General features: G+C 36.7%; 1 pseudogene; it reads right to left on the bottom strand.

Moving 5' to 3' along the window:
- Positions 1–1097: 1097 nt before the first annotated feature.
- Positions 1098–1215, bottom strand: LOC118605211 (annotated as a pseudogene).
- Positions 1216–17493: the final 16278 nt, after the last annotated feature.

Here is a 17493-nt window from a genome sequence, read left to right as displayed (position 1 = left end):
GTACTGAGCCAGGTATATGGAGAAGGTTGACTCCTGAGGAAGATACAAGTTAAAGTGGATGCTTAATTTAAAATGCATTCACTTATCTATACTTTCCCTCAACACATTGTTATGGAATGTTCCCGAAATGTGCCCAGATCACTGTGCTAGTTTGGAGATGCAACAGTAGACAGGATAAACACCCTGCCTGCCCTCTGCAATTTAAGAGTCTATTGAGAGAGGCAAAAGTCAACAGGCACTTACAATTGGGTGTGGTGAGCACCATCGTGGGTGAGTCAGGGGAGGCTGTGTAAAAAAAGGCAGGTAGAAGTGGGGGACAGAAGGGCCTGTTGCAAGTTGTATAGTCAAAATTTCCCATTTTGCATGGGAAAGAAATTTGTACAGTGTTTCTACTCCACCTGCCACTGAGGAGGGATCCAGTCCAATATGATTTTCAGTGGGTCACTCTTATCAGCAGAGTTTGTCCATCTTGCTATTCAGGGAACCCACATTGTGGTACTTGGCATTTTACCTCTCTCTCCACACCAGTTTGTGAACTCTGTAGGCAGCAATGTCAAGAAAAAGTACAAGGGGGGCCCATTTCAATTTATTCAATATGCAAAAATCTAAATTTGTAAATTAGATATGTTAAAGTGGAATACACAGTATATTTCAAAAGTAGTCTTCTTGAGGCATTCAGCTTACTGGGTTCTGATCAGCCCATCAAATTTATCGAGTAGAAGACCTCTGTATTAGGGAATCATTATTCACACTACAGAATGATTCTTCATTTTCACAGAGATACCACAAAGTTTCTTTAATAATTACCCTTTTCGATAGTTAATGTCTGATCTTCAAAGGTTAAATTTATATTGCAATGATGCGAAAATAAATAAATAAATAATTTGAGTTAAATTTACATATCAGTTCTAAGGAACCCAGTGCTCAGAGCCTGATTCTGCTTTTATCTTCATGCTGCATACAGCTATTTTATAATTATTCCATTTTTTTTTTTTTTTTTTTTTTTAGGGAAGGCAACCCTTGGTTGACCTAACAGATTGCAAAGACCTTGTCAGCTTACAGTCCTTTATTATTATTATTATTTTATTTATTTTTTACACTTACAGCACCTGGTCTTCCTAGGTGGTCTCACATCCAAGTACTAACCAGGCCCAACCCTGCTTAGCTTCTGAGATCAGAAGGGATCAGGCTTGTTCAGGGTAACATGGCATAGACTATATTTTATAATTCTAAAGTTACGTGTAGAAGTTAGAAGTCTATTATGGTAAAACTCAGACTTTTAATTTTGTATTCTATTAAATGTTATCTTTCTTTTAAAAAAAATTAGAAGTGGAGATTGGAAACCTAAAGAAAGAAATAGCTTAATTTTTAAGTTTGAAATATTGTGAAAATGTTCTTTTAAAAGAAGAAAGGAGTTATATGCCTATTCTCATTTTTAAAAAGTTAATATTCTCCAGAGTATGATAACATAACAATAATGATTATAATTTAGTTTAGGAAAAGATGGAGTCCTTAAATTAAAAAGATAGAGTCCTTTTATTAGTACTCATTTATTTCCTGAACCGTTTCAAATGGGTACTCATATTACTGCATTATAACATTTCTTTTCTTTAATAAGATTATAAAATTATTTAAAGGCCTAGGTAGAACAGTGTTTCTCATACTGTAGGTCAAGTCCCATTAGTGAGTAGGGAAATTATCATGAATGATATTTTATACAAAAGAAGAAATAGAATAAACTAAAAAATACCAGAGCGTATCACACTTTGTAAAGATAGGTTTTGTTTTATGAAATTTTGTTGCAGATATATATACTTACATATGTATATAAATAGCATATAAACATAAACACATGAATGTACTAAATTAAATGTAAACATTTTAAGTGTATTTTTTTCTGTGGAATGTAGACAAAAAGTTTGAGAAATCTTAAGATGAATATGTAAAATAAAAAGTAAAAAACAAATAACTATGTCACTCTACACACTAAATATGATTTTAAATACTAAATATCTTTATTAAAGCAATGTTTTCAGCTTCAGCAAATTTACAGTTATAATAAACAAAAGAGGCATTCAGGCAAAATATATTCATACGTGTGTGTGTATATATACATGCATATGGACACCTATAAATAGAATTTTAAAAACCTTTAAATATATTTAAAGCCTTTAAAATGTAATTAGAAATAGAATTTCCTGATTCCATGAATAACCGTAATTAATAACATAAAATCAAAGGTGTAGTTATGCTGATATTTTAACAATGTTCACTCATTCATATACAAAGCTACAGGGTAGTTTGAAAAAAAAAAATGCAAGTAGCTACTTTTTTAGTTTAAAGCCTATTTAGCACCTACCCTCTCATTAGCCCCAGACGGTAGTGGATGGTCTGTGTGATACAGTTGGAATCCAGAAAGAAATTCTGAAATTTCATTTAATGGTTGAGAAGAGGCAACCTTATCCCTCATTTTAATGATTTTTATCTCCTGAGCTCTTTCTGATCTGAATGGATCTTACTGAACATTGTAATATTGATTTGCCCATTCTTCATCATGGACCATATTGGCTCCTCAGAGGCCTAAAAACATTCCAGACATTCCTTAACACAAAGTTCCTCAAAGGCTTGGTTTCTTAGGATCCTGCAGGAGCACTGCCTGCATGGTTCACAGAGGCCACTGCATGGGCCTTTCATTAGCAGATGGGTCAGACAGTGGCAGCTACCTCACTGCTCTGAAAGACTTGCTTTACTCAACTGGGAGTCCATCAAACTCGCTTTTAGAGGGGTAAATGAGGACACTGGAATTCTTGGTAAAGAAGAATCAATCAGTGGGGCTGAGTTTCCAGCAGCACAGCGAAGCCACACAGAGATTGTATATCTTGGTATATTCTATGTTTTCTTTGGAAAGAGCATTTAAATGAAGTTTCCTATAGCAAAGTCTCGCCTCTCCCGCAATCCAAAATTCTCAAAGTTACTTTTAACAAATTCAAGAAATAGAAATTCTACACTGGAACTCTTATTAACTGCCTTTCTTATAAAAATAATTCCAGGACACACCATTTCCCTTTTTTTCCCTATTAATATTTCTGATTCTGCCTCTTTCCTCCCACCCCCCCCCACCCCTACTCTCCTCCCTTTGCTTCTCACACACTTTAAGTTCTCTATTTTGTTTTCAGACCAAGACAAATTGGTATCAAACATTCCAGGCTTGAAGGTTTTCAAGAAGGAAAAGACAAAAAACAAAACTTCTTTCACATATGACTAGATTCCTTCACATTCTTTCCGGTTGATGGGTGATTCACTGCTAACCTCAGAGGTTTCATTTGCCGAGAGTTCTCCTTACCCGCTTCTTCCCAATTTGGCCCCTCCTCTTGGTTTTCACATTCCTTGATAAATACAGCCAAACACAGCATCTTTCTCAGAAACACAAAAGCTAAGTGCAAGGTCTTAACATACAATTCTCACTCCATGAAATATGAGTTCTTGGCCAAGCGGTGCAGGCTAAGAAAACACATCTGGATCTGGGCGATCTGACCAGTCGAGTTTGTCCTCAGGCCCTATTCTTTCTCAGTGACCCACGAAATACTGAACAAATTAGAGGTACTCTATATTCAGCATGTGATTGCCAATGAAATGTGACTCAGAGCCCAGGAGTGCCTTACAGAACAAGGAGATGATGAAGAAGCTGAGGGATCATTTCACACGCCAAATGTACAGTGTGGTAGCTGGAGGGAAAGCTATTAGCTTTGGGATAAGCATTATTCTCTCATCTCCCTTCATGCAGCTGTGGGCTGGGACTCACTGAAAGTGTTGCTAAAATGAGAATATAATAGGTAGCACTTTTTCCTATAGCATGTATAGGATACTTACATGTCCGTGTCCCTTGTTGCCATATTTGTTAGTCACTTTTCTGGTTCATTTAACTACAAGGCCTTCTGACTTTAACATCTGTGGCAAAATTTTCAAACATCAGCTCTGAAATAGAGAAACTCACCTAGACAAGTCCTGTAAGATGTCATCACCTAAAAATACCCTTGGTGGATTACTGGGAGCAGGAAACGAAGCAGAGATAGCAAGTTCACACTGACTTTTAAAACAGTCACTATGGAGTGTTTACAAGGATCCCACAGATGACTAAAATTAGTTTTTTATTCTGCACAGCATTATCCACTGCTGACTCAAGATGGTGATACAAGCAGTGTTAAGCTGTGAGCTCACCAGGAAGCTCATTTCCTAAAATTATTCTCTGGCAAGGAAAGACCCCTAGTTCGCATCAGCGGATGGAAGATGGAATATAAATAGCAACTTGTTATGCCATCACTCAGAAGATTGCCTCCAGTGCTCTGTGTCTTGTGGATGTAAGAGCCTCCTCATTAATCTATTGTCTCTCAGTGCTTAAGAATATGGTATGTGTCTGTGTGTGTAGCATTCTTTTAGTTGTGCAATACAATAATTAGAAAACATAGAAGCTAAGTGATCTGATAAGGATCATCCAGCAACTCACTGACACTCAAAACTGAGCTTTTGGTACTATAACTTTCTAAGACTTTTAAATATACGGAGTCTTTACTGTTTCTCTTATAGGGCAAAATACAAGTCCTATGAGCTGACCTAAGTGCAGATGGTCAACTGAATAGAAACGTGTTCAGATAGGTGTAGATAGAGAAGCATAATTAGATACATGTGTTGTTGAGGTGGTTTCTCTTTTATGAAAAAGGGTTTCTGTATGTATAGCAGAATAAAGCTGCATCCAGACTCTACTAAAAGTTAGTTGTTTTAGTTGATTCACTCAAGTAAATTCAAAAAGGAAAAAGTCATGCAAATCAACTATTTAACTAAATTAATTAATTAATCAAAAAAGAAGTTCCAGCATTTCTATATCACTCCGTAACCTGTTATATGTTCACTCTTTGTGGCTTATATTATATTCCTTTTCATATAGATTTACTATAACATTCATTTCAAGACACAAATTGATGTTCTAAATAATTAGATTTCTCTGTAGGTGCCCATTCTCTGCCACTGACAACTCTCCCCATCTGTTTAATCCATTTTCTAGTTTATTCAGTACTGGGATTATTTCTTCAGTGACAATGCCTTTAAACTATGCATCACTGATTTTTTTAATTTTTTTAAGCCCTGGAATTTTCCCCATCAGGACACTGAGTGCTTCGTTTCTAATTAGGCTTTCCTTCTTACTCATATTTGGCTTCACTTTATCAATAGATTACACAAGCAATAATTGGGAACAGGATACCAGAGTGTACTTCGAACACATTCCCGATGACTTGTGGGAAAGAAGGAACATTTGGGGAGAAATGGAGTTGGAACCTTGATTCAGGCGAGATGACTAGCGGGCTTGATGACATAATGAGAAATTGTTAATTTTACACCTGGACTCTTACTCAGGTTGGTAGTAGTTCTACTTATCATCAGATGAAAGTTTTTACTAGAAACAATCCCATTTGATTGGATAGTTCCGTTAAAATAATCTTTGTACCAAGAAACATCTTCAGAAAAAGCCATTGGATCCTTTCGATTGTAAAACCAGGGTTGAGCATAGTGCTCCAGAAGTCAACTATTTTCTTAGATCCTATTCTAATGCCTCCTTGTCGATGTTTTTTCTAATCACCCCAGCTCGGAACCACGTCTCCATCCTCTCAACTCCCATAGCACTTGAAGATAATCCAAGTAAGTTACTTAGCCCAGAGCCTGGTGAAAAGAAAGCATTCAACAGGTGTTCATTGCTATTGTCCCTTCTTCTTTGTAGCATGTATTACTTCCTGCTGGAGGGTGTAAGTGTATCATTTTATCTTCACTAGTGACTTGCACTTCTGGGTACTTGCTAAACCTGTATTGAATGAATAATATATTTCTAGTCCTACTCAGATGTCTTTGTACCCTCAGGCCTGGCATTCAGTAGACACCCAATAACTGTGGGGATAATGAATGTTTAATGAATAGATACATACAAAAAATTCCATTGTAACATAACTCTTTTGAAAGCCCAGTAAGGTTTAGTCTTTGTGTTCACAGGGCTAAATTTCTTAATCTTCTGTTGGTGCCAAAGACGTTAAACAACTACTTTACTCCTGAGCCGTTTCTATAAATGACATGGTGATTATTTAAACAACTGGTCAACTACCAGCAACAGCAACAGAACTTCCCATATCGGGAGTAAAATAACAATGGCTAATATTTATTGGGCATTTGCTTAGTGCCAGGCTCTGTTCTGAGCACTTTACATACACTCACATATTTAATGCAATCTGTTCTAGAGGCAAAGCACTGTGACTCAATGAAGTTAAATCCCTTGCCCCAGGTCAGGCTCTTGCCAAGTACCAAATTACAGCCAGAGCTGGGCTGGAGGTGCAAAGAAGTTATAGTAGATGGCAGATATCTCCCTCCTTCATGGAAAAATGTTAAAAGAAGAGCAAATGCCAGAATCAGTCCAGCCAAGATGTTGCTGCATAGAAGCTTAATGTCTCTCTCAAATATACTTGAGCTCTCAGGTTTCCCCTTTATCATAGGTGTCCCCAATAGAGAGAGGAAGGAGGACTGGAGAAGCTGTTGCTTGGCTTGTGAGCACAGAAAATTTTTACTTAGACACCCAGACTCTATATCTTTGTAAGTATCTCCTCTGTTCCATGTGTAAGCACACCCTGCCCTACCTACTCTCATTTTTCTACTCTGATCTCTCCCAGCTCTTCCCTCAGCTTTGAATTTTCCACTTCCTTACCCTGCTCTGGGCCATACAGGTCTTTCAAGATGCAGCTTAGATGGCACTTCTTCCTGCAAGCCCTTCCTGACCATCCCAGACAGGTGTTGGATCCTTATAAGTCCCTTATAAGTCATTCTACATCGTAATTGTTGGTTTGTCTCTGCTACCAGGCTATGAGCTCATCAAGGGTGGAGACACTATCTTGTTCACTTGTATCCTGAGAGCCCAGCACAATTCTGGGCACATAGAAAGTGTCTCATAAATGTTGATTGAAGAAATGAATAAATAAATGAAAGTGTTCCCTTGCATATCCATTCTACTCTGAAAGTATTACATAAACCAACTACGGAGACCATGAACCTCCACATTTAGATGCCCAAGATTGGCTGGAAGGATATAGGCAAGAATAACAAGTGAAAGATGTTATTTCTCTGCCCCTACATATCAGAGAGAAAATATCCCACTACTGTCCAATCCAAAACCATAAGAGTAAATAATTTTCTACGAGAAAAAAAAAAGTCAGCCTGAAGAATTTGTAGCTGAAAAAAAATCTTTCAAACAGCATTTTATTTTTCCCCTCTGTGGGCTTGTTGTGTAAATTATGTGTGAGACAAATATGTGATAGAGAGCTTCAGTGTAATTACTTGTTCTCAAATGTTTGGTTAACCATGCCTCTTAATCCCACATACAGTAGTTTAGCACAGAATTAAATTCTGCCCTTTGGGCAGGATTAGCATTTGGAGTTTCTTGTTTCTGTAGTTTAAATGTTTTTATCCCAATATTTGTACTTTTCCATTTAGAATAATGCATTGAATGTGTGGGGGAAAATATAAATAGCATGGAATTTTTATGATTTAGCTAATCGTCCTTATTGGTTTGTGGTCGATTTTTATGGATACCAATGTTCTTTAATTACTCATCTGTAATTAGTTACAGGAACATAGAAAAGATAGCTAGGCCACTCTCTCCTCTAATGCATCTAGTATTCTCACTTTGCCAATAATCAAGGTCTTTCATTTTATAAAAGAAAATATTTTCCTTCACTCTTTACTCTCAAAATGCGGACTTCATGGGACAGCATTGTGTGACATAATTAGGAAGAAAGGTTTTTCCTTGCTGCCATGTATAGCAGGAATGGAGGGAGGAGGGATTGTTGATCTAATTAACCGGGTCATCTCTTTACGTTACGTAAGTGGTAGCACTCATTTATTTATTCAACATCCATTAGTGTTCACTGTGTGCCGAGAATGTACTAGAAGCTGCTATTTACTGGCATTGTAAAAAGCACTAAGGCTTGGTCCCTGTCCTTAAGGAACTTACAGTGGAGTGGGAGACAGTTGCATAAACAATTGCAATCCAACAAGATGAGTCTTTTTCAGAAGTCTATATAAAGTGCAGCAAGGCTTTAGGAGAAGAATGTGAGCTGGCTGGGGAAGTCAGGAATATAGATTCACAGAGGAGAGAGCATCTGAGCTGAAACATGCAGGAGCCAGTTTGCCAGGCAGCAGAGCCAGTGACTGAGATACGAGGGTAGGGCATTCTAGACCCAGGGCTGAACAAACATGTCATTGGAGTCTTTGGGGCTTTATTCATCAGTAACACATGGCCTGTGACCCATCTCACAACTCAGACACAGATCAGTGTGAGGCAACCCCATTGTGAGGTCACTGCAGAAGGCCTTAAAGCATAGCAGATGTCTGTTCAGGTTGGCCGAGAGAGAGAGAGAGAGAGAGAGAGAGAGAGAGAGAGAGAGAGAGAGAGAGAGAGTGGGAGAGAGTTCGCTCTGACAGGCAGTATGGTGGGGAGACCATGGGGAAGCTGCCTCGGTGTTCAGGTATGAGGGCGGATCTGGAACAATAGTAGTAGGAATAGGACATGAGCCTTGATGAGGAGGCAGAGACAACAGGACCTGGTGAATGACCAGGGGGCTCATGGGGTGACCTCTGTGATGTAAACAACACGTCTGGACTGACTGAAATTTCCATTTAGTGGTCATGGCCACCTACATGTCCCCAACAGAAATTAGGTTAAGCCTTTTACTCAAATTAATCTGAAGGCAAGAAGGTGTATTTAACCTAACATTAGGATATTTCTATGGAATTAAATGAGATATTTTCAAAATAGACTGTGGTTTTTGGGGGGATGGGGGAGAGATATTTATCTGTTAAATTATGAAATTATACCTAACTCTAGAGGGGTAATTCTATCACTTCCAAAAGAGAATGAACTTAGGGTCATTCATGTTTCTCCATCAGCATTCCCCTTTTTTCTTTCAAAGCAACTCATAAATACTGGCTCTTTGCCTACATTTTCACTGTGGCTCTACTGGAGTCCCCCAACATATAGAGAAGAAAGTGATTGTCATAGTTGCTATAAATCTATGATGTCAGATCTATTTTTCTGGTAGCCTAAATCTTCTAAATTTTCTATTTATTTGTATATTGACATTTTTCGGTGCTTATGTCCATGTAAATATCTATATCTGTCTTCATAGCTCTACAGAATTTCAAGAAGGAAATTTGCTCCAATCACTTTAATCTGCTATTGCCCCCTGCATTTTGCTGATGAGATCCCTTCTTTGTGCCTCAGCACAGTCTATTTTCCTATATGAGTTATTCTCTCTTAGAAATCCATGAACCTCTTCTTCAGAATCTGGCTCAAAATTAAATTTCTCTGAAAAATTTAGTTACAATTTCAATTGTTTCTTTGCTTCTTGACAACATTTAAGAACTTGTTAAATTTGCATATAGTTTCTGTTTACGTCTTCTTCAACATTTTCATGTACATGTTTTGGGCATTTTCAAACAGTTTCATTCTTAACCTTGTTCTAGTGTTCAATCGACGGTAACCTTAACCAACGAACAGGAAGTAGAAATACATTTCTGTCTGCCCTAATTTCATGTTTCCTTTAAAATTTTAGAATTTTTTCAGAATCCAAAAAACATGTGCCTTCAGGATACCATCCCTATTTCTGACTTCTCAGTACAGTTCTTTAAAAAATTAAAAAATATGTGTTTTATATACACAGAAAACTAGAAAATGTAACAATCCAGAATTTTAAAGACAAACATCATGTAACATATATTTTGGATATTTTACTTTTGTTAGAAAGAAATAAAATATTATAGATATCATTGGATACCCCTTTGTACCCCTCTCTCACACTGTTTCCCTTCTTTTCTTCTTGAAAGCAACCACAAGCCTGAAACTGGTGTTTTTACTTACTATCTCTGTTCCTATACTTTCACTACATACTATCTGTCTTATAATCAATATATTTATTAATGTTTATGCTTAAAAATTTTACCTTAATGATAACTTCACACATCTAAATTTTGTTATTTTCTCCAAACTGAGAATCTCTGTATTTTAATAAGCAGATGTAATCTATTTGTATTTATTGTGATTATTGACATGTTTAGGCTTATTTCTACTATCTTACTTGGAATTTATTATTTTCCAACATTTTTCAATGCTATTTTTTTCCCTTCTCGTCATTTTGTGAATAATCATTTCTTTATTTCCTTTTTGTTCCCACACTCATTTGGACATTAAACATTCTAGTTATTTTCCTAACGTGGTTATCACTTTAAATTTTAAAATATGTGTTATTAAAAAAATCCCACGTCCTTACTCAGCATTCTCAATCTCAGTCTTTTGATATCCATCTAGACTTTTTTTTCCTGTGCAAATATAAATACATTTTTTCTCTTTTCTCCTTTTTTTTTTTAAAGAAAAGTAGTTATCCTACACACATTCTTTTATAGCTTACTTTTTCTCAAATATATCTTTTAAACATCTCTCTATGTCAACAATATGGGTTCTGTCTCAAATTTTTAATGCCTATGTAGTAACGATGACGATATCTAACATTTGCTGAGTGATTACTGTGTGGCAAGAGCTTGTTTCATCTTAGTTTACAAAAACCATATGTGGGAAAAATCCCATTTTGGAAATGAAGAAATGAGGCTTAGAGAGGGGTGGTAGATAAAATTAAGGCCCCCAAAGATGTCCCCACATCCAAATCCCCGAACTTATGCATTACCTTACATGGTAAAAGGAACTTCGCAAGTGGGATTAAGGTTAAAACCTTGAGGTGGGGAAATTATCCTGGACTATCTGGGTGAGGGGGGGCGGGGCAATCTAATCACTTGAGTTTTTAAAAGTGAAACACTTTCCAGCTTGGTTAGAGAGAGAGATGATGGTGGGAATAGGATCAGAGACATGGCAATGTGAGGATTCAGAACTCCACTACTTTGTTTGTGAAAAAGGGGTCTATGTGCAAGGACCAGGAGCCAAGTGCTGTCCTCAGCTGACAGCCAGCAAGGAAAGAGAAACCTCAGTCTTACAACAAATGTACTGGATTCTGCCAACCCCTGAATGAGCAAGGAGATTCTCTCCTAGACTCTACAAGAAGGACCCCAGCCCTGCCAACACGGTTGAGACCCAATTTGGACTTCTAATCTACCTAACAGTAACATAATACATTTGTGTTGTTTTACACTTCTGTAATTGTTGTGGTTTGATGGGCAGTAACATAAAATAACTATAAGTAGCCACAACTAGTAAGTTGTGGTAAAATAGTAGCTCAATATCAGGTGGTCTGACTCCAGGCTCGGTGTATGGCTACATCGTGATTTATTTAGCCAGTCCATATTGTTGGACATATAGATTGCTTTCAATTTACAGTATTTTAGGCAATGGGACACTATGTTTCCTAATACCTATATCTTTGAACACTTAAGATAGAATTTCTATAGAAAAATTTCCTAAAATTATTGGGTCAAAGAATAATCATATTAAATATTTTTATAAATAGTACCAAATTGCCTTGTAAAATGTTCCCAACACAGCTCTTAGATGAGAACTGGAATCAGTAGGGAAAGAATAAACAAAAAGTAAGGATGAGTCTGGCTCATTGGGAGACCATTTCAGCAAAGCCAAGAAGTGAAGTGACCGCATAATTGAAAGTGCCTTTCTCCTTTTAACTGGGGAACTTGCAGACATTTGTTCCGGAAGAGCTTCTCGGGTTCTGTCTTCTCTATGTACTTTGTGAATAAATTCATTTAGTGCTTTTACTTCTGGGTTTTGCTTCTTGGCCTTTGAGGCAATAAAGACTAACAACAATAAATAGCCTTTTCCAGTAAGTATCTCTTGTACTATACATGCATTCTAAAATGCTCTGGTACTTCAAGCGAAGCTGGAGTTTCCCACGTGCACAATTAGATACTTTAAAATACTAATAGTATTTCATTAATTTTGAGTGATAGGCTTTCAAGCAGGGTCCTGGAACCCAACTCTTGAAAAAAATCACTGATTAAAGAACATTAACATAGCAACCAGCTCAAGTGCATGGGCTCAGTGACTACCTGGTGTTTTATGGGGGTCACCGAAGCAGGCCTAATCAGAATTTATGACCAATGCTTCCCATGACTCTGTATCAGAATAAACCTCTTGACATTAAGGGATCCCAGGTTCTGAAAAACAGGGAGTCTTTTTTTTTTTTTTTTTTGCTGGAAATAACTTTTACTTTCTTTGGGCATCTTAACATCATTCTTTTACCTGGAGAGTAGTCTGTTTCACTCCTGGCCCTCACCAATACTTTTGTTGAGCTTGTAGATCTAACAATATCTTTCTTTTTCCCCCAGGCTCTTTCTTTTGTTTCAGAGCTTCCTTTCCTTTTACCCTATTGCCTAGGAGATTTTGATTTCCTCCTTAGGCTGTGATTTTTCACCTTTAGACTTGCGAAAACTTTTGATTCAATTATTATACTTGTTAGCTGCCCTTGTGCTCAACTGCTAGATCTTGGGATGTTGTAATAAATATCCTTTTACCTATGAAACAGATTGATGTCTGACTAATGGTATTTGTTTGTTCTTTTACTTATTTATTTATTTTTGCTTCATTTTTATGTAGGAAACCAGAATGGAAATCTTGAATTCTGATAAAATAAGGATATTATAATGAATAATAACACCTGCTATTTATTGAACACTTAAATGATGTACCTGACGCTGTTTACTTTTTTAAAAAAATGCTTCAACTCAAGTCCTCAGGGCCATTCTTTGAGGTAGGCAGTATTATTATCACCATTCCACTGTTGAGAAAATTGAGGCTTTAAAAAGTTAAACAATCTGCTCAAGGCTACATAGTAGTATATGATAAAACTGAGATTCAAACACAGGCTTGTTTGACCAGTCTGTACTCTTAACCACTATATCAGAATGTTCTTTGGCATTTCAAACCATTCGTAAGCAATACTTTCAAGAATGTTTTTCAACAGAAAAAATTAAACACAGAACTACTTAGTTGTGGTGAGGCAGAAGGAACACTAGGATATAAGTCAAAAGATGGAGCACTAGCTGTGTCCTTAACTAGCTGAGCAAGTCCTTGAGTCCCTGGGCAAGTCAGTTCACCAGGCCCGCCTTTGGCCTTTGCTCTTCCCATCTGTAAAAGTGCCAGTCTATCATCCTTAAAAAAACTTGATTTCCTCTTCTTTAATTTTTCTTATGCTAAGATAGATGAAACCTGCCACTCCCATATCATTTGTGACAGTTAAGGCTGGTATCGGATGAGTCATTTGGCACAAGGATACTTGTCCTGAAAGAAAAAGGAAAGAGCAATGATTAAAATGCCAACCCCCTGGCAGAAAGCAAGCTAAGCATAATGACTCAAGTTAAAAGCCTAGAAAATCTTGGTGGAAATGGAGTAGATTTATTCTTCTGTCTCTATTTTTCTCTGTATATACTCATCATTGACCATAGACATGTGGATAAATGTGTGGCTCATCATTTAATCATCATTTCAAACTTCTTAGAGCATTAGTAGAGTAATAAAGCCACCAATCTGTCTTTGCCCGGTCATAAAGGAGACCCATCTGTTGAAAAGACTTGTTTGTTAACTTTCTTGAGCATGTGTCTTCATCCTAGCATATAGCTTTTATTTTTATCCCATGTGTTATGGACTGAATTGTGTCCTTCTAAAACTTGTATGTTGAAGTCCTAACCCCCGGTACCTCAGAATGTGACTATATTTAGAGATAGGGCCTTTAAAGAGGTAATTAAGATAAAATTAAGTCATGTTGGTGGGCCTTAATCCAGTATGACTGGTATCCTTATAAGAAGAGAAGATTAGAACACACAAACTCAGATGGAGAAATGACCATGTGAAGAAACAAGGAGAAGGTGGCCATCAGTAAGTCAAGGAAAGAGTCCTTGAGAGAAAACAAACCTGTTACCACCTTGATCTTGGACTACTAGCTTCCAGAACTGTGAGAAAATGAACTCCTGTTGTTTAAGCCTTCCAATCTGTGGTATTTTGTTAAGGCGGCCTTAGCAAACTAATATGCCATGTTTTAAATCCAGGATCATTTTAAGGTTTCTTCTTTACTACCCCCGAAATCTTCGCCTTCATTTTTTTTTTCCTCCTTTGCTTGACCTAGATTTTCTTGCCCTAATAAGTCATGTTCAAGTATCAAGATTCATCCACATATTAGGGTAAAGTGACTTTACAGATGTTAACAGTATTTGAAGGGTACCCAATATCAGATGAATCTTGACTGGTAATTGAATAAAGATTTTACACCTATGTAAAATCCTAGTCTCTGACTCATCTATTTGTGCCACTTGTTAAATAGATTATTTGATTTTATAACTAATAAATAAAACTCTGAACTATATATAATTGATTTCTCATTCTCATGCCCACTCCATGAATATTTCTACTTTTTCTTACTTCCCATCTTGATAAAATGGTAGCCGGAGCAGCAACCATCCGGGTTCAGGTTCTCAAGGTAAAAACTTAGAGAGCCATTCCTTTTTTTTTTTTTTTAATTTTAATTTCTCAATTTGAGTTGATTAAAAATGTATATAATTTACAAAGTGATCCCCCCCAATTAGTCTAGTACCCACTTGGCGCTATACATAGTTATTACAATATGATTGATTATATTCTGTGTGCTTGTACTAGGGAGTCACTCTTGACCCTTTATTTCCCTTGATTTACACATCCACTCATTATCTTCTTCTGTTTATTCTTCCTTTAAAACATCTAATGAGAAAAGACTTGCAAGATTAAATGTAATACTAAATTTGAATTAAAAATACTGACATGGACTCATGAATTAAAAATATGTACATGTATGTCTATATGCACCTATTTATCTCTATCTATCTATCTATCTATCTATCTATCTATCTATCTATCTATCATCTATGTATCATCTATTCTAGCTCTGTACGCTGAAAGAACATAGAAGCAATAACATACCTTTAGCAATAAGCATACCTCAAAGGCAGATTTGGTTTCTACTCACCATTACCTACTAAAAACAACACTGGTTTAGTTTATTCTAGTTGTTGAGAAGGAAAACTACCAGGTGAGTTTAGGATATCTTATTGTACCAGAAACAGTGCTCAGTGATTTATGGGAACATGTTAAAAGGGCCCAAGTGCTAGTTTGCAAAGATTCCCATTAGAAAACTTTTGGACAATTTGAAGCTGACTATCTATAATTGATGGTAAAATATTGAATACATAGAAATCCATATGTTCATAGTGGTGATCCAAAAAATGAAGGAAAGAAGAAAAAACTCATTTGCATAATTGGAAGTGACTATTCAAGAAATTTTTACTCTAAAATTAGTAGTAAAAGGGAAATAACTGAACATTTACCTTGCTTTTCTAGTAGGAATTTTACATATCATTCTAATCGATTAGGGAAAACTCATCTTTAGAAAAGAATGCCAAAGAAGGAATGGTAATAATTGAAGGTCACTATTTTGCAACCCCCAACAAAATAATTAATTCAGGCAAGGATCAACAATGATGAAAGATAATTGCAGAACGGGATCTTTACAGAGTGACCAAACATCACCACACAGGTTACATACTAATTGCAAAGGGCACAAAGGAGAGATCTAGCAGTCACCACTTTGACCAAGTGATAGATCTTAGCATTGATAATATGGGGTTCTTTCATCGTTCCTCCTGATGTTATGCAGATAAAAGTCACAGAAGTGCTTATAAACTATTCAAAAATGTTTCACCCGAATCTAAATAAGCTTTTAGAACTAACTTCAAAAATATAAAAATTACAGGAGCTCAAAGAAAAATCAAATTATAAGGAAACCTACAGAGGAATCCCAAATGTGAGATATTTTTTAAATTAACTTTTTTTGGATTCTTCCAAAAGTCATTATCAGCAGCAGAAAAAGAGTAGGAGAAATTGTTCTAGATTAAAAGAGACTGAAGAGACGTAACAACCAAATACAATATGCGAACCTTGATTAATTCTTGGCTTAATAAAGACAGCTAAAATACATTTTGAGAACAATTGAAAAAAATTTGAACATGAGCTACATATTAAATAATATTATATGATATTTAATAAATATTAGTTTTCTTAGATATGATGATGACATTGTGGTGATAGAGAATAAAATTTTTATTTATAGGAGATACATATTTGGGTGGGAATAGTCATGATTTCTCTGACTTTTAAAATACACACATACATATACACACACATGTCTTTTAACAATGTAATCACAGAATTTTATTCCCATTTGAAACCTTCCAATGCTTCCGCTATATTTAGAACAAAATCCAAACTCCTTACCATAGTTTTGTAGGCTGATGGTGTCGGCTAGTCTGTCTCTCTGACATCATCTCTTGTCATTCACTTCCTAAATCATTACATTCTCATAACTTCGCTTTTCCTTCTGCCTGGACTTTCTTTTCCCTAGATTTTCATTAAGCCCAGATGCCACCTTCTCAGAGATTTTCCTTCACCTCTTCATCTACTGTTTTCCTCTCATTAGTTTGTACCCTATCATTTTGCTTTATTTTCTTCTGATCACATACCGCTCTCTGATATTGCACTTGTAAGTAACTGATAGTAGCTTCTTCATTTATTGGAAGCTCCAGGCGAGCAGGCATCTTGTCTATTTTGTATTCCTAGCACATGGTACAAAAACTGGTACATTTCATTTGTTTGGTATTTATTTGTCGCATTAGTGAATGAACTTTGCAGATAGACTAAAGAAGACCTATAGAATTCAGCAGGTTTCAACTTTTTAAAAGCAGAGGACTTTTATTATTATTATTATTATTAAACATAATATTTGGATTTAAGTTATTAGTCTATGTATTTGTTCAGTTTTTAAAAATTATTTCTTGACAATTAATAGGATCCTATACACATCTTAGCAAATACTTACCCATTTAATGAGCACTTGTTCAACAAGAGGTACCACCAAGGGGACATAAATCCTCTGACCAGTAGCTATGTCAATGAGAAAATCCGACTGGAGGAGAAGCATAACCAACCCCAGGGGTCTAGGGCGGATGAGAGGCACTGAGTATTCTGGCAGTGGGGCTCCTACTGGGCTCTCCTGCAGCTCTGCTAAGAGAGACAGTAGGAAGCATGAGAGGTAGGCCCATCATCTCTAGCTCCCAGATGTGAAACAGCAAAAGGAGCCTCTTAAAACTGGCCTAGGGTCTAGTGAGAAGCTGCCTGGCCTGGAGTAGCCCTGTGCCAGTGGCTGCAGCACTGCAAACAGGATGGCAATAGTGTTGGTGTTAGCAGTGTATGGTGCCAGAAGAACAACATCTCAGGGAGATGCTGACATGCGTAGCAGCCTCCCACCATGCACAAGCCATAAGGACTTGGGAAGGAGGCAATGATTGCAGTGCTAAGCAAGTGGCAAAGAGGGGAACATTTGACTCTTCACATACTCCCAGGTGACAAGAAGGGACTCAGGGACCTGGAAT

The sequence above is a fragment of the Rousettus aegyptiacus genome, unplaced genomic scaffold, assembly GCF_014176215.1.
Source record: "Rousettus aegyptiacus isolate mRouAeg1 unplaced genomic scaffold, mRouAeg1.p scaffold_m13_p_1, whole genome shotgun sequence".
In the NCBI taxonomy this organism is placed as follows: domain Eukaryota; kingdom Metazoa; phylum Chordata; class Mammalia; order Chiroptera; family Pteropodidae; genus Rousettus; species Rousettus aegyptiacus.
Note: the sequence above shows the minus strand (reverse complement) of the source record. Positions and strands in the feature narration are given on the sequence as shown.